The sequence below is a fragment of the Carcharodon carcharias genome, chromosome 18, assembly GCF_017639515.1.
Source record: "Carcharodon carcharias isolate sCarCar2 chromosome 18, sCarCar2.pri, whole genome shotgun sequence".
Lineage (NCBI taxonomy): Eukaryota > Metazoa > Chordata > Chondrichthyes > Lamniformes > Lamnidae > Carcharodon > Carcharodon carcharias.
Window position 1 is genome coordinate 48,995,063 of NC_054484.1, and position 13,097 is coordinate 49,008,159.

Sequence of the window (13,097 nt, forward strand, 5' to 3'; positions counted from 1 at the left end):
CTCTGCTGCTTGTGTGCTTATTCTCACCAAATTGAATCATCCATCAACCTTGTGTTTACTGACCTACATTGGCTCTGGTTATTATTTTTAAATTTCTCTCTCTCTCTCTCTCCCTCTCCCCCCCCCCCCCCCACCCCCCCCCCCCCCTCTCTCTTTTCCCTTTACTCCCTCCTCCCGCCCCATAACCCTCTGAAATCTCTGTACGCATCAAATGCTGGCCTCCAGCATCTTTGATTTTATTTGTTTCACCATTGGCGATGATGCCTTCAGCTGCCTCTGCTGTAGGCTCTGGAATTCTCTCCCTGAACCTCTCCACCTCTCTATCTCTCTGTTTCCTCCTTTGAGATGCTCCTTAAACTGCCTCTTTGAGCAAGCTGTTGGCCCGAATATTGTGATATGTAGGTTGGTGTCAACTTTGTTTGATAATGCTCCTGTGTAGCGTTTGGGATGTTTTATTACTTCAAAGGCACTATATATAAATTTGTGTTGTATCGCTCTATTAGTTTGCACCAGAATATGTTAAGTGTTGCTTTGAATATGAAATACTTTAGGTTGCTAGGTTGTCGGTTACAGTCCATTCACCCTGCCAGAGATGGTAGACTGATAAGACTGAAGCATTTGTAACAGTCTTCAGCCAGAAGGGCTGAGTGGATGATCCATCTCTCCCACTTCTGAGGTCTCCAGCATCACAGATGCTAGCCTTCAACCAATTCTATTCACTCCACGTGATATCAAGAAACAGCTGAAGGCAACAGCTGGATACTGCAAAGGCCATGGGCCTGGACAGTATTCTAGCAATCGTACTGAAGACTTGTGCTCCAGGGCTTGCTGCTCACCTAGCCAAGCTGTTCCAGTATAGCTACAACACTGGCATCTACCCAGCAATGTCCTGTACACACAAAGCAGGACAAATCCAACCCAGCTAATTGCCTCCCCATCAGTCTACACTTGATCATCCATAAAGTACCATCAATTAGTACTTGCTTAGCAATAACCTGCTCACTGACACTCAGTTTGGGTTTCGCCAGGGCCGCTTGACTCCTGACCTTGTTACAGCCTTGGCTCAAACATAGACAAAAGACTTTGATGAGGTGAGAGTGACTACCATTGAGATCAAGGCAAAATGTGACTGAGTGTCATCAAGGAGCCCGAGCAAAACTGGAGTCAATGGGAGTCGGGGGAAAACTCCGCTGGGTGGAGTCATGCCTAGTAGAAAGGAAGATGGCTCTCGTTGTTGGAGGTCAGTTCCATGACATCACCGTAGGAGTTCCTCAGAGTAGTGTCCTAGGTCCAAACATCTTCAGCTGCTTAATCAATGACCTTCCTTCCATCATAAGGTCAGAAATGGGATGTTCGCTGAGGATTGGGTCAGAAATGGGATGTTCGCTGAGGATTGGACAATGTTAATCATTTGTGGCAACTCATACTGAAGCAGTCAATGTCCAAATACAGCAAGACTTGGACAATATCTTGAACAATATGGGCTGACAAGTGACAACTAACATTCACACCACACTACTGCCAGGCCACGACCATCTGCAATGAAGAATCTAGCCATTGTCCCTTGATATTCAATGGCATTACCATCGCTGAATCCTCAAAGCCTGTCCACCATCTACAAGGCACAAGTCAGGAGTGTGATGGAATACTCCACTTGCCTGGATGAGTGCAACTCCCACAACACTCCAGAAGCTGGACACCATCCAGGACAAAGCCCATATGATTGGCACCCTGTCCACAAACAAACACTCACTCACTCCCTCCCTCCCTGCACTGTCAATGTGCGGTGGCAGCAGTGTGTACCACAAGATACACTGCAGGAACTCACCAAGGCTCCTTAGACAGCACCTTCCAAACCCATGACCACTACCATCTAGAAGGACAAAGGCAGCAGATACATGGGAACGTCATCATCTAGAAGTTCCCCTCCAAGCCACTCACCATCCTGGCTTGGAAATATATTGCTATTCTATCTGTCACTGGTTCAAAATCCTGGAACTCTCTAACGGCACTGTGTGTGTACCTACACTCCATGGATTGTAGCAGTTCAAGAAGGCTGTTCGCAACCACCTTTTCAAGGGCAATTAGAAATGGGCAATAAATGCTGGCCTAGCCAATGTTGCCCACATCCCATGAATGAATTTTTAAAAAAATATCGTTTCTCATGACCTTTACCTGTCCTCAGTGGCAATGTTGTCTCAATTAGAGAGTGTTGAATTTAAATACTAACCTTGACAATTTCCTTTACTACATTCCCTTCCTATGGGCATTGATTCCTTGCTGGTGTATGGTTCCTGACTTTCTACATTTCTCTAATCCCTCAAAGGTCAACCTTTTAATGGAGATGTGCCTTTGTACTGAGGTGCATATCCTCCTTTTACCTGTTACCTAACAGGTAACTTTTATATCTTTGTTCATTATATCTGAACAGAATAAGGAGGATGTCACCAGAATACACTCTTTGAATACATTTTGTAATAAAACGTTTACCAGTCCTTTGGTATTGATTATTTAAGGTATTTTTCACAATTCATATTACTCTTCAACTTGTGTTTACAGTTGAGAGCAATTTCTAAATTTGATCAATGTCTCTGATCAGAAACTTTAACCTGCATAGAGGCTGTGAACTGGTGTAGTGCTGCAGGATGAACAGTGAACTCTTTACTGTAATATCTTGCACCCGAGGTTGAAAAGGTGCATTCCACTCCAAAAGGCAGAAAAAGCCCTTTATCACTTTCATCATTCAGAGTAAAACTTAAATATAAATTTATTTGCAAGATTTATAATTATGCAGCAAAATACACATATTTTACTTATGCACTATAAACAATCTGAAAAGAAAGCACCATGTTGAAAACTTAGTATTTTAAGAGTCTTTTAAATGATTCTTTTTAATGTGGTACACCTGTACTCTACAGGAATGAAAAACAAAACCACAATGTGAGAATAAATGATTGCAGCAAGGGACCTTGAATGGATTAGCAGACAAAGCTGCCAATGTTATGTCAATCCTTTGGGTTTCCAAGATAGGGCAGATAATATCAATAACTTCCACACTAGGCAAGTGGATGTATTAATTTTAACATTGAATTTGAAAGGTGTAAAGAGCAGACATTGTGATGGACTTGATAGTTTTCTCTGTCTTATATGAGACTCTGTTTCTGTTGCTCAGTATCAGGTAGGTTCATATATTGCTTCCCCTTCACCTCATATAACCAAACAAACTCCTTTTCACAAAGCAGCTACAAAACTTTAATTATTACAGAATATAGTTGCTTGTATTAAAACTAAAATAAAACGATGTACTAGTTTTATGGTATGAAGCAAGATGGGGCTGTTCTTGCGTCATAGCAGTGATACAGCAAAATGACCACACTTAGAACATGTTCAAGCACTCCCATGTCTGCACAAGAATGATAATGGCCTTCATTCACATCTGCCTGCCATTATCACTCCTTATCTTTGCTAGCAGTGAATTCTCACTTACGATAGTGAAACATTTCCAATGTTGTGAAAGTTGCATGACTGAAGGTGCATGTGCCTGAAACTTGTTTTTCTTATTGGTATGTACCGTTATGCTCGTTTTTCAATGTCTTAAGATAGTTTGCTTTAGTGACCATGGGAGTCCTGCATACAGTGATTGTCAATTTCCAGTTGGTGAACATTGCTGTGCATCTAAGTTTCATTTGCGTGTTTGCATTAGTTAACCAATGGGAAAACTAGGTTTGATCTGTAATACTGTTTCTCAGTTTTTGTTATGCTGTTCTGAATAATTTACAAGTCTGAATATGGAATTAATCATCCTCCTACTATAGTCCATTGTCATGCCCAGTGAAAGCATGTCTTATTCATACCTTTAAGCATGGACTGCATTCAGTATCTGATTTTCTGGAACTGTCTTTTATTTAAAAATGGACACTAATAAGGTGGCTAAGATGGCTGCCAAAGGTCAAGTGACTTTTGCAATTTCTGCCTCAAGTCCCCAGAAAGTTCTTGATTGAATAACAGTGGGTGGAGGCCTTCCCCTTGAATAAACATACCCAGATGGATAAAAACAAAAAAACTGCAGATGTTGGAAATCCAAAACAAAAACAAAAACAGAATTACCTGGAAAAACTCAGCAGGTCTGGCAGCATCGGCGGAGAAGAAAAGAGTTGATGTTTCGAGTCCTCATGACCCTTCGACAGAACTTGAGTTCGAGTCCAAGAAAGAGTTGAAATATAAGCTGGTTTAAGGTGTGTGTGTGGGGGGCGGAGATAGATAGAGAGAGAGAGAGGTGGAGGGGGGGTGTGGTTGTAGGGACAAACAAGCAGTGATAGAAGCAGATCATCAAAAGATGTCAACAACAATAGTACAAAAGAACACATAGGTGGAACCCATCTGTGGAATTAACACCTATTGTTTGTGATTTAAACAGAACTCAATCAGTGGGCTTCCAGACTTCACATCTCCAAGCTTGAAATTTACCAAAGACAGCTGCAGAAGCCGCTTTATCACCAATGTGTATGAACAGCCCCCCACCCCCACATCCATTCTCCATTGTTTAGCAATAACTTCTAGCTTTGAACCATTCTGGGTGGACTATCATGGTTGACCATGTGACCAAAAATATCTTCAGATCGCAAACTTTTACCCCAAGAACCAGAGAGAAACTGGGTAGTCTGCAAAGAACACAGCAAGAAAAAGGCAGTGACATCCATGCCTTTTAACAAACTGGAGACTGCAACATTTTAAAGTCTGAGGCATTCCTTTTCAGAGTTCACCAGTACTGAAACCCGACCTGGTAAGAAAACCGCAAGTAACCAATTCCATGATCTGCTGAAAAAGCCATCTCTTTGAGAGAATCCTGCAAGAATGTTGATATATGACTCCAGCCATTTAAACCATCTCAACTACATTTTCAGAGTGAACCGCTTTCTTTGGTGGGCCCGCAATGACATTTTTTTCCTGTGACGAGCCAACAAACAAACTATGAACTGTTATTTTACTTACAACATGTAAAAGTGCACTATTGACTTGAGCTGTATCTTTCTTGGGTGTGAGAGTGGGTGATGTAGCAGTTAGACTTTCAGGGCGAATGCGGGAATAAATAATCCTCTTTATTTAAACTCATGAAATCTTGCTGCTGATTGTTTTAAAAATTGACCACACACTCAGGTTGAGAAACATAAACGCCTTCCTTTTCAACAGAAAGGATTATGAGCAGGTAAGGAAAAGGGGGCAAGGCTTTCCATTCTCTCCTGTCCCTGTTTGTAATGCTATTTTTAAAACAAATCAATTTTGCACATCTGCCCAATGATCTTCAGCTACTTCAACAATGACATTCCATTTGTCAAAATTACTAGAAGTTTTTTTTTGCTGATTCCACAGTTTACATTTTCGTTCACAACCAGTCCAATAATGGAGCAAACTGCAGGAGGACATAAGCAATATCTAGGCTTGGACTGATGTGACAAGTAACATTCATGCCACAAGTACCAGGCGGTCACCATTTTCAAAAAGAAAAAGCTCAGCCACTTCCCCTGATCTTCAATGGCAGCACTACTGCCCAATTCCCAACATTGTAGCGATCAACATTGGCTGGAAGCTTCAATGGACCAACCATATTAACATTGTGTATTCTGTGATGAGTTGCTTGCCGCCTAACTCTTCTCTCATCTACAAGGTTCAAGTCAGAAATGCGATACTTTTCTCACCACTGGTCTAATTGTGGTCTCTTCATCCAGCACAAGACGCTCAACATCATCCAAGACACAAACAACAGTTTGCAGAGTAGCTCCCTTGTTGAATTCAATATCCATCCCCTTTATCAGAAATGTACAGTGACTGCAGTGCATATGATCTTCAGGATGCGCTGCAGCAGCTGATAATTACTTTGCTAGGTTTTGGCTTTCAACTAATAAGCTTGGGGACAGCCATTTCCTGGTTCATTCCGCATGGTATTGCCTTGACCAACCAGAGTTGACTTACCTGGTTTGAATTTAAACCAAAGCTTGGCAGTTAACTCTTCCGTAGTCATTCTCCATGGCAACACTACTACCAATCAGTGCACTTGCCAACCAATCAACACCCTCTCCTCATGCAGTTTTAATTGTTCCCTTTGAGATTTGATATTCTTGTGTCTGTCCTGATGATTGTAAGATGAAAAGCTTTGGCAGCATGTTTTTTTTTCAGCAATGCTTTTAATGTAAGGAGATAAATGTCTGCAGTGTGTCAGATTGCTGTCTTCCTCCCTGCTTCCAATTCTCTGCCATAGTACAAGCCCTGTGGCATAAAGCACTTTCAAATCTGACAAAACAGTAAAGTTTGTTTGCATAGTGTATCCTCCCAACTCTGAACCTTTTTTTTTCTCTAACTACAAACTCCAAAGTGCTTGAAGACTTTTTATCCTTAAAAGAAATCAGACATTATAACTTGTTTTGAAAAACAGTTTAAAACTAATGTTGGTTGAAACAACTTTAATATGAAGAAAACATTTTCATTATCTATTGGCCTGTTATTGTGGCTATCTGCTGCAGCTCAGTTACAGCTTGCAGAAAACCAATAAGTGCACTGTCAGTCCTCGCTTAAAGTTATGGTTGTGTTCCTGAAAATTATGATTTCAAGTGAAACAACATTGTGAATCCTAGGTTCCCATTGGAATCAGTATTAAAACTGGAGTTAGATTTCTTCAGATATTTCTTGCTGGAAAAAGCAATGTACAAGCTGAAATATTGCACCATACATGTTCAGTACTGTACATTCCTAGCTGGAATAACTTGCAAAATAAAATAAGCCACTAAATATAAAAAATACTGTATAAATTCATATTTGATAACACTCTAGTCTGTCCTCTTCAGGGTTTGAGGATAACTTGCTTGTGTTCAGATTCATTGGGTTCTGAGATAGTTGATAAGTTCAATCTGCGATCTGCAGACTCTGCCATATTTGGGACAGGTGTTGCTTGGAGATTCAGTTAGATGAGTTGTTTGGAGGTTTTTGCACTGTCTGGATTGCCTTGGTTTGCCTCTGCATGTTCGCAGTGAAGTCTATGTTCGGTGCCTTCCTGAATGAACCGTCTTCTTCTTTGGTTGGTCGCCATGAGTTGGTGGAGATATTTGACCCTTTCATGGATGCTTTGAGGCCATCCTAAAGCATTTCAGTTGATGTTGGCTGTGAGCGATTCGCATCTCGATGCCAGGCTCTATCACTGGCTTTAAAATGGCCCCTACGCTGCAGAGTTGAACGAGGCCCAGACTTGAGGCTCCAAAATAAATCAGACAATTGCAGAGCCTGGTTCTTGAAGGATAAGCACTGTGCCAAACAAGTCCAGAGACCATTTAACTTGTGTGCTCTACAATTGCAAATGCTGTGCCTTTCTCTCAAAGACTTTAAAATCGTGTCTCTGCCTCACATGATGTACAGCACACCTGGGACTTCAAAATTAAAATCAGCTTGCAGTGTCAAGAAGTGGGCCTTCCAGAAATGAGCAGCCCAGGCTTCAATTTCTTCCTTGTAAAAAAAAAAATGTTTGTTTGGATATTGTCCTTGGAAAAGTTTATTTCAGAGTTTATGAAGAATTGCAAACCCTTCATGTACAATTGAATGCCTCTCCTCCATGCATTCAGTTCAGAATGGCGCCGATTGGGTCAGGGGATCCGATGTCACAAAACAACACAAAACAGTGTAGAGCAAAGACACGCGACAACGACACAACAACATAAATTGTAACTGAAAGTGTAAATCAGGAACTGTGGCCCTAACAGCTGCAGGACTTTAAAACAAAATGACTGACTCAAAATGGGGCAACTTAAAATGGGGACTTAGTGTACTGCATTGTGGAGCATATTTCTATGGTAATCATACATATAATACTGATTTTCTGGCAATTCCAGCCTATAGTTTTACTAGATAACTCATGGTGAAATTGATAGTTTATTTTTTGGAAACTACAATGTGCCTTTAAGTTCTGTTAATTATGCCACAGTAAAAAGAGGCCTGTGGCAGGGTTATTTAGGGAAGCAATGATGTGAAAAAACCAGAAAATGCTTGCTCATCGTTTGTCAGCATAACTGCATGAGATCAGCACTTTGCTGTTTCATTGCAGATCTTAGCTGATAGTCTGTCACAGTCATGCTGCATAATTTGCAGCATTCAGTGTATAACAAAAGCACCAAATAGATTATAAAATATACCTATGTATTTATGCCGGTTCCTTGGAAGAAGTTTGCCTCTATAATTGTAAGCAGTCAAACTGATTATTAAGTAACTGTATATTTAAGTAGGATGTAAAATACTGATTTACTAGGAGTTATTTACTTTAAACCTGCCCTAAGTTTTTTCAGCTACAATGTTGGGCATTGTAAATGTGAATTAACCATGTAGCAACCCCTCATATGAAGGATTGAGAGACGATCTTCTTGAAAAATATAAGATCCCGAGGGTGCTGAAAATTTGTTTCCTCTTGTGGGAGAAATTAGAACTAGGGGACAGTTCAAAAATAAGGGGTCTCCCATTTAAGACTGGGATGAGGAGAAATATTTTCTGAGGGGTTTGAGTCTGTGGAACTCTCCTCCCCAGGGACAAGTGAAGGCAGGGTCATTGAATATTTTTAAGGCAGAGGTAATTAGATTCTTGATTGACAAGGGAGTCAAAGGGGGTAGGAAAGAAAGTGGATTTGGGGCCGTAATCTGATCAGCCATGATATTGAATGGTGGACCAGGTTCGAGGGGCCAAATGGTCTACTCCTGCTCCAAATGCGTATGCTAGTATGTTCATATGGAGTGAGTGATATAACTGGGGCATAGTACAAAGAGCCAAGTTGCTGAATTTAGTAATTGATGCCCTTGAGTTATTTTGTTTATTTAGCTATGTTATGTACTGAAATTGCATCTTTTTTTTTAAGTCCAGGTTCTAGAGATATGGTAGGGAGCTCATGTATAAGTACTGAGCAATAGATGGTGGTATGCTTCGGAATTGTTGGCATAGTGCAGTACAGCAGAGGGGTTTTGAGGGCCAGGAAATTTGAAAGTGGATATTTGGATTTTGGAGTAGCAGGGAGGGAAATTGTGGGATCTGTCAATATATAACTGGTGTGTTGGAACTGCTGAGGTAGTGGGAGGGTAATGTTGGGTGGTAGCAGTGCTGCAGGGTAGTAGAATTGCAGGAGATTGAAAAAGTGTGGTGGTAGCAGAGTGCAGGAAGAGTGGGTGATAGATCATAGAAGCCAGGAACAGAGTGTTTTCAGGATAGTGCTTAAGAAAAATGCACCAGCTTTTTCATGCCCAGTAAAAGTTAAAGAGCTTACTGTACCTCTTAATTCTGATTGCTAGGTAATAGGTGAGAGCATAGTGATAGTGGTTTTCTTGGGAAGGTCTGAATTTGTGAGCAGAGGGCTAGGAAAGCATGGTGATTGCAGCAAGGAGAGCTATGCATTCAGAAGGGTGCAGGAATGGTTGCTGAATGGTGGGTAGTCCCTTTTGGTTATCTCGTCTCTCAGTAATGAAATACCAAAAGCTTTGTTCCTGGATGTGACTGAGAACCAACTTTAAGTTGCTTTAGGACTTGGCGGTTCTCACAGAAGCAGAGGAATTGTCAGGGACGAGCCTGTAGAAGAAGCAAGGGAAACATTGGATGGGAGGCCCAATTTTTGCAGACATGAGAAAAGTGACACTGCGGACAGAATGCCACCTGCCTTTGAGATGGGAGCTGGGAATAGTCATCAGGAAATAAGTGTAAACAAATGGTAAATTTAAGTATGACAGAAATAAGATGACAAAGTGTTACAGGAAACGAGTGATGGTTCAAATAAATATTTACTGTGCAAGATACTTAACATTTAAAATATGCAGCCTGTATATAGTCTTGTATCTGGTGTGTTTTGTTAATCAACCGTCAGTATCATGAGTGTTAGGACTGAAGATTATCAATTGATTTTAAAAACAAAACTTCTAATCAAAAGTCAGCAAACAGCGACTAGTACAAGGAACAGACAAGAAACCAATTAAATTGCTCTAAATCGTCTCAATTCCTTTTCCTAATGAGGCTTGCAATATAATAAACATTAAAAATACAGCATTTATAAGGAAATACTTAAGATATTTGCTGTGTTTTCAGGCTGAGGTTTGTGTCTCTCAGTATTTGTAAAATATATTGGGGCTTTCCTTTAGAAGTCTTGCTTGCAAGTAAAATCAAGTTGATTAGGACCTGAATTGGTGCATGGCAAGTCCTCGCTTCTGACTGAAGTGCCTGGAGACAAGCAGTCAGGAGGACGTGGGAAAAGCAAGCTGCTGGAAGGGGCCTCCGCTCACGTATTGGCTTCTACTGCCACAACAGATGTTCAGTCCAGAAGTGACATACACCATGGCGCAGTCCCTCATTTCCTGCGATGGGCCATCACATTTTCACTTGCCAATATTTTATTTTCCCTGCCCTTTTTCTAATTTCCTAATTTTCTTTAGTAATTTCACCCCTGCACTTTCTGACTTTCTGTATACCCCTGCTTTCTGCAGGATTGAGTTCTCTGTACTGAACCTTGGGTTCCCTTTGACGCTTTATCCTATCTGTATGCTGCTTGACATCCAGGGGCTCTAGATTTCTCAGCCTGTCACTGTCTGCTGCAGAGTCTCAACAGGTAGTAAGCAATAACTGTGCATCTGTGATTACTAACATCAGAATTCTTTTTCTGATTGACAGCAAGTTTAGTACGTGTTTCTAAGTACTACTTCAATCTCTGCTTTTGTGTTCAATTTTTTGTTGATGCGTGAATGTTCTCACAATAGCCATTTCTAAGTGCACCAGAAAGTCACCAGAATTAGTGTTTTTAGTAAAGAAAATCAAAACTGAAGTGTTTAGTTTTCGACTTTACAAAAAAGTGCAAGTTACTATATTCAAGGAGGAATTGTTTAAAATTATGCCATGCTACATCCATGTCCAATGAAACTACACTTTGATATGTGTAAAGTATGAATCTACTGTGTTTTGGGGTAGGGGAGGAAAAATTTCCAGCCTCTAACTTCGCAGCTCAACAAAAGGTTGTTGATGGCAAGGACAGGGCAAGTTCAACAAGCAAGAGTTAGTTGCTGATTAATCTACTCCCCCACCCTTCATTTAAAAAAAATACCTCTACTCTGCTAAATAATTATGAAGTTGCTCTTTCAAATTTTTAGCACAGTCATCAGACTTATAATGCAATAAAGTATTCACAGTGCAGTGAACGTGTCTTGAGTGCCATATATGGTGTGGTTACAGGTTGTAAACTTCAAGCACTGGAGAGATTAAACAAGCAAATGTTTATTGCTCCTTGGTTAAAACTCTCGCGCTTTCCCCTCCCTCCCTCCCTCGAGCGCTCGTGTTCTCCCTCTCTTCCTCCCTCGAGCGCTCGTGTTCTCCCTCTCTTCCTCCCTCGAGCGCTCGTGTTCTCCCTATCTCCCTCCCTCGAGCGCTCGCGCTCTCCCTCCCTCCCTCCCTCGAGCGCTCGCCCTCTCTCCCTCCCTCCCTCGAGCGCTCGCCCTCTCTCCCTCCCTCCCTCGAGCGCTCGCCCTCTCTCCCTCCCTCCCTCGAGCGCTCGCCCTCTCTCCCTCCCTCCCTCGAGCGCTCGCCCTCTCTCCCTCCCTCCCTCGAGCGCTCGCCCTCTCTCCCTCCCTCCCTCGAGCGCTCGCCCTCTCTCCCTCCCTCCCTCGAGCGCTCGCCCTCTCTCCCTCCCTCCCTCGAGCGCTCGCCCTCTCTCCCTCCCTCCCTCGAGCGCTCGCCCTCTCTCCCTCCCTCCCTCGAGCGCTCGCCCTCTCTCCCTCCCTCCCTCGAGCGCTCGCCCTCTCTCCCTCCCTCCCTCGAGCGCTCGCCCTCTCTCCCTCCCTCCCTCGAGCGCTCGCCCTCTCTCCCTCCCTCCCTCGAGCGCTCGCCCTCTCTCCCTCCCTCCCTCGAGCGCTCGCCCTCTCTCCCTCCCTCCCTCGAGCGCTCGCCCTCTCTCCCTCCCTCCCTCGAGCGCTCGCCCTCTCTCCCTCCCTCCCTCGAGCGCTCGCCCTCTCTCCCTCCCTCCCTCGAGCGCTCGCCCTCTCTCCCTCCCTCCCTCGAGCGCTCGCCCTCTCTCCCTCCCTCCCTCGAGCGCTCGCCCTCTCTCCCTCCCTCCCTCGAGCGCTCGCCCTCTCTCCCTCCCTCCCTCGAGCGCTCGCCCTCTCTCCCTCCCTCCCTCGAGCGCTCGCCCTCTCTCCCTCCCTCCCTCGAGCGCTCGCCCTCTCTCCCTCCCTCCCTCGAGCGCTCGCCCCTCTCTCCCTCCCTCCCTCGAGCGCTCGCCCTCTCTCCCTCCCTCCCTCGAGCGCTCGCCCTCTCTCCCTCCCTCCCTCGAGCGCTCGCCCTCTCTCCCTCCCTCCCTCGAGCGCTCGCCCTCTCTCCCTCCCTCCCTCGAGCGCTCGCCCTCTCTCCCTCCCTCCCTCGAGCGCTCGCCCTCTCTCCCTCCCTCCCTCGAGCGCTCGCCCTCTCTCCCTCCCTCCCTCGAGCGCTCGCCCTCTCTCCCTCCCTCCCTCGAGCGCTCGCCCTCTCTCCCTCCCTCCCTCGAGCGCTCGCCCTCTCTCCCTCCCTCCCTCGAGCGCTCGCCCTCTCTCCCTCCCTCCCTCGAGCGCTCGCCCTCTCTCCCTCCCTCCCTCGAGCGCTCGCCCTCTCTCCCTCCCTCCCTCGAGCGCTCGCCCTCTCTCCCTCCCTCCCTCGAGCGCTCGCCCTCTCTCCCTCCCTCCCTCGAGCGCTCGCCCTCTCTCCCTCCCTCCCTCGAGCGCTCGCCCTCTCTCCCTCCCTCCCTCGAGCGCTCGCCCTCTCTCCCTCCCTCCCTCGAGCGCTCGCCCTCTCTCCCTCCCTCCCTCGAGCGCTCGCCCTCTCTCCCTCCCTCCCTCGAGCGCTCGCCCTCTCTCCCTCCCTCCCTCGAGCGCTCGCCCTCTCTCCCTCCCTCCCTCGAGCGCTCGCCCTCTCTCCCTCCCTCCCTCGAGCGCTCGCCCTCTCTCCCTCCCTCCCTCGAGCGCTCGCCCTCTCTCCCTCCCTCCCTCGAGCGCTCGCCCTCTCTCCCTCCCTCCCTCGAGCGCTCGCCCTCTCTCCCTCCCTCCCTCGAGCGCTCGCCCTCTCTCCCTCCCTCC

The 13,097-nt window shown here is 45.1% G+C and overlaps 1 protein-coding gene across 11 annotated transcripts in view; it reads left to right on the plus strand.

The window, feature by feature from the left end:
* LOC121290385 (transcription regulator protein BACH1-like) overlaps nucleotides 1-13,097 on the plus strand; it is a 117,916-nt gene that overhangs the window by 24,446 nt on the left and 80,373 nt on the right. The window contains exon 1 of one of the 11 annotated variants that reach the window (XM_041210790.1): nucleotides 8,136-8,220. The exons of 9 other annotated variants lie outside the window; for them this stretch is intronic. The gene's annotated coding sequence lies outside the window, so the exon portion shown is untranslated. Of the gene's footprint in view, nucleotides 1-8,135; nucleotides 8,221-9,704; nucleotides 9,725-13,097 lie in introns of those variants that run through there. One more of the 11 variants, XM_041210791.1, reaches the window with a different exon arrangement.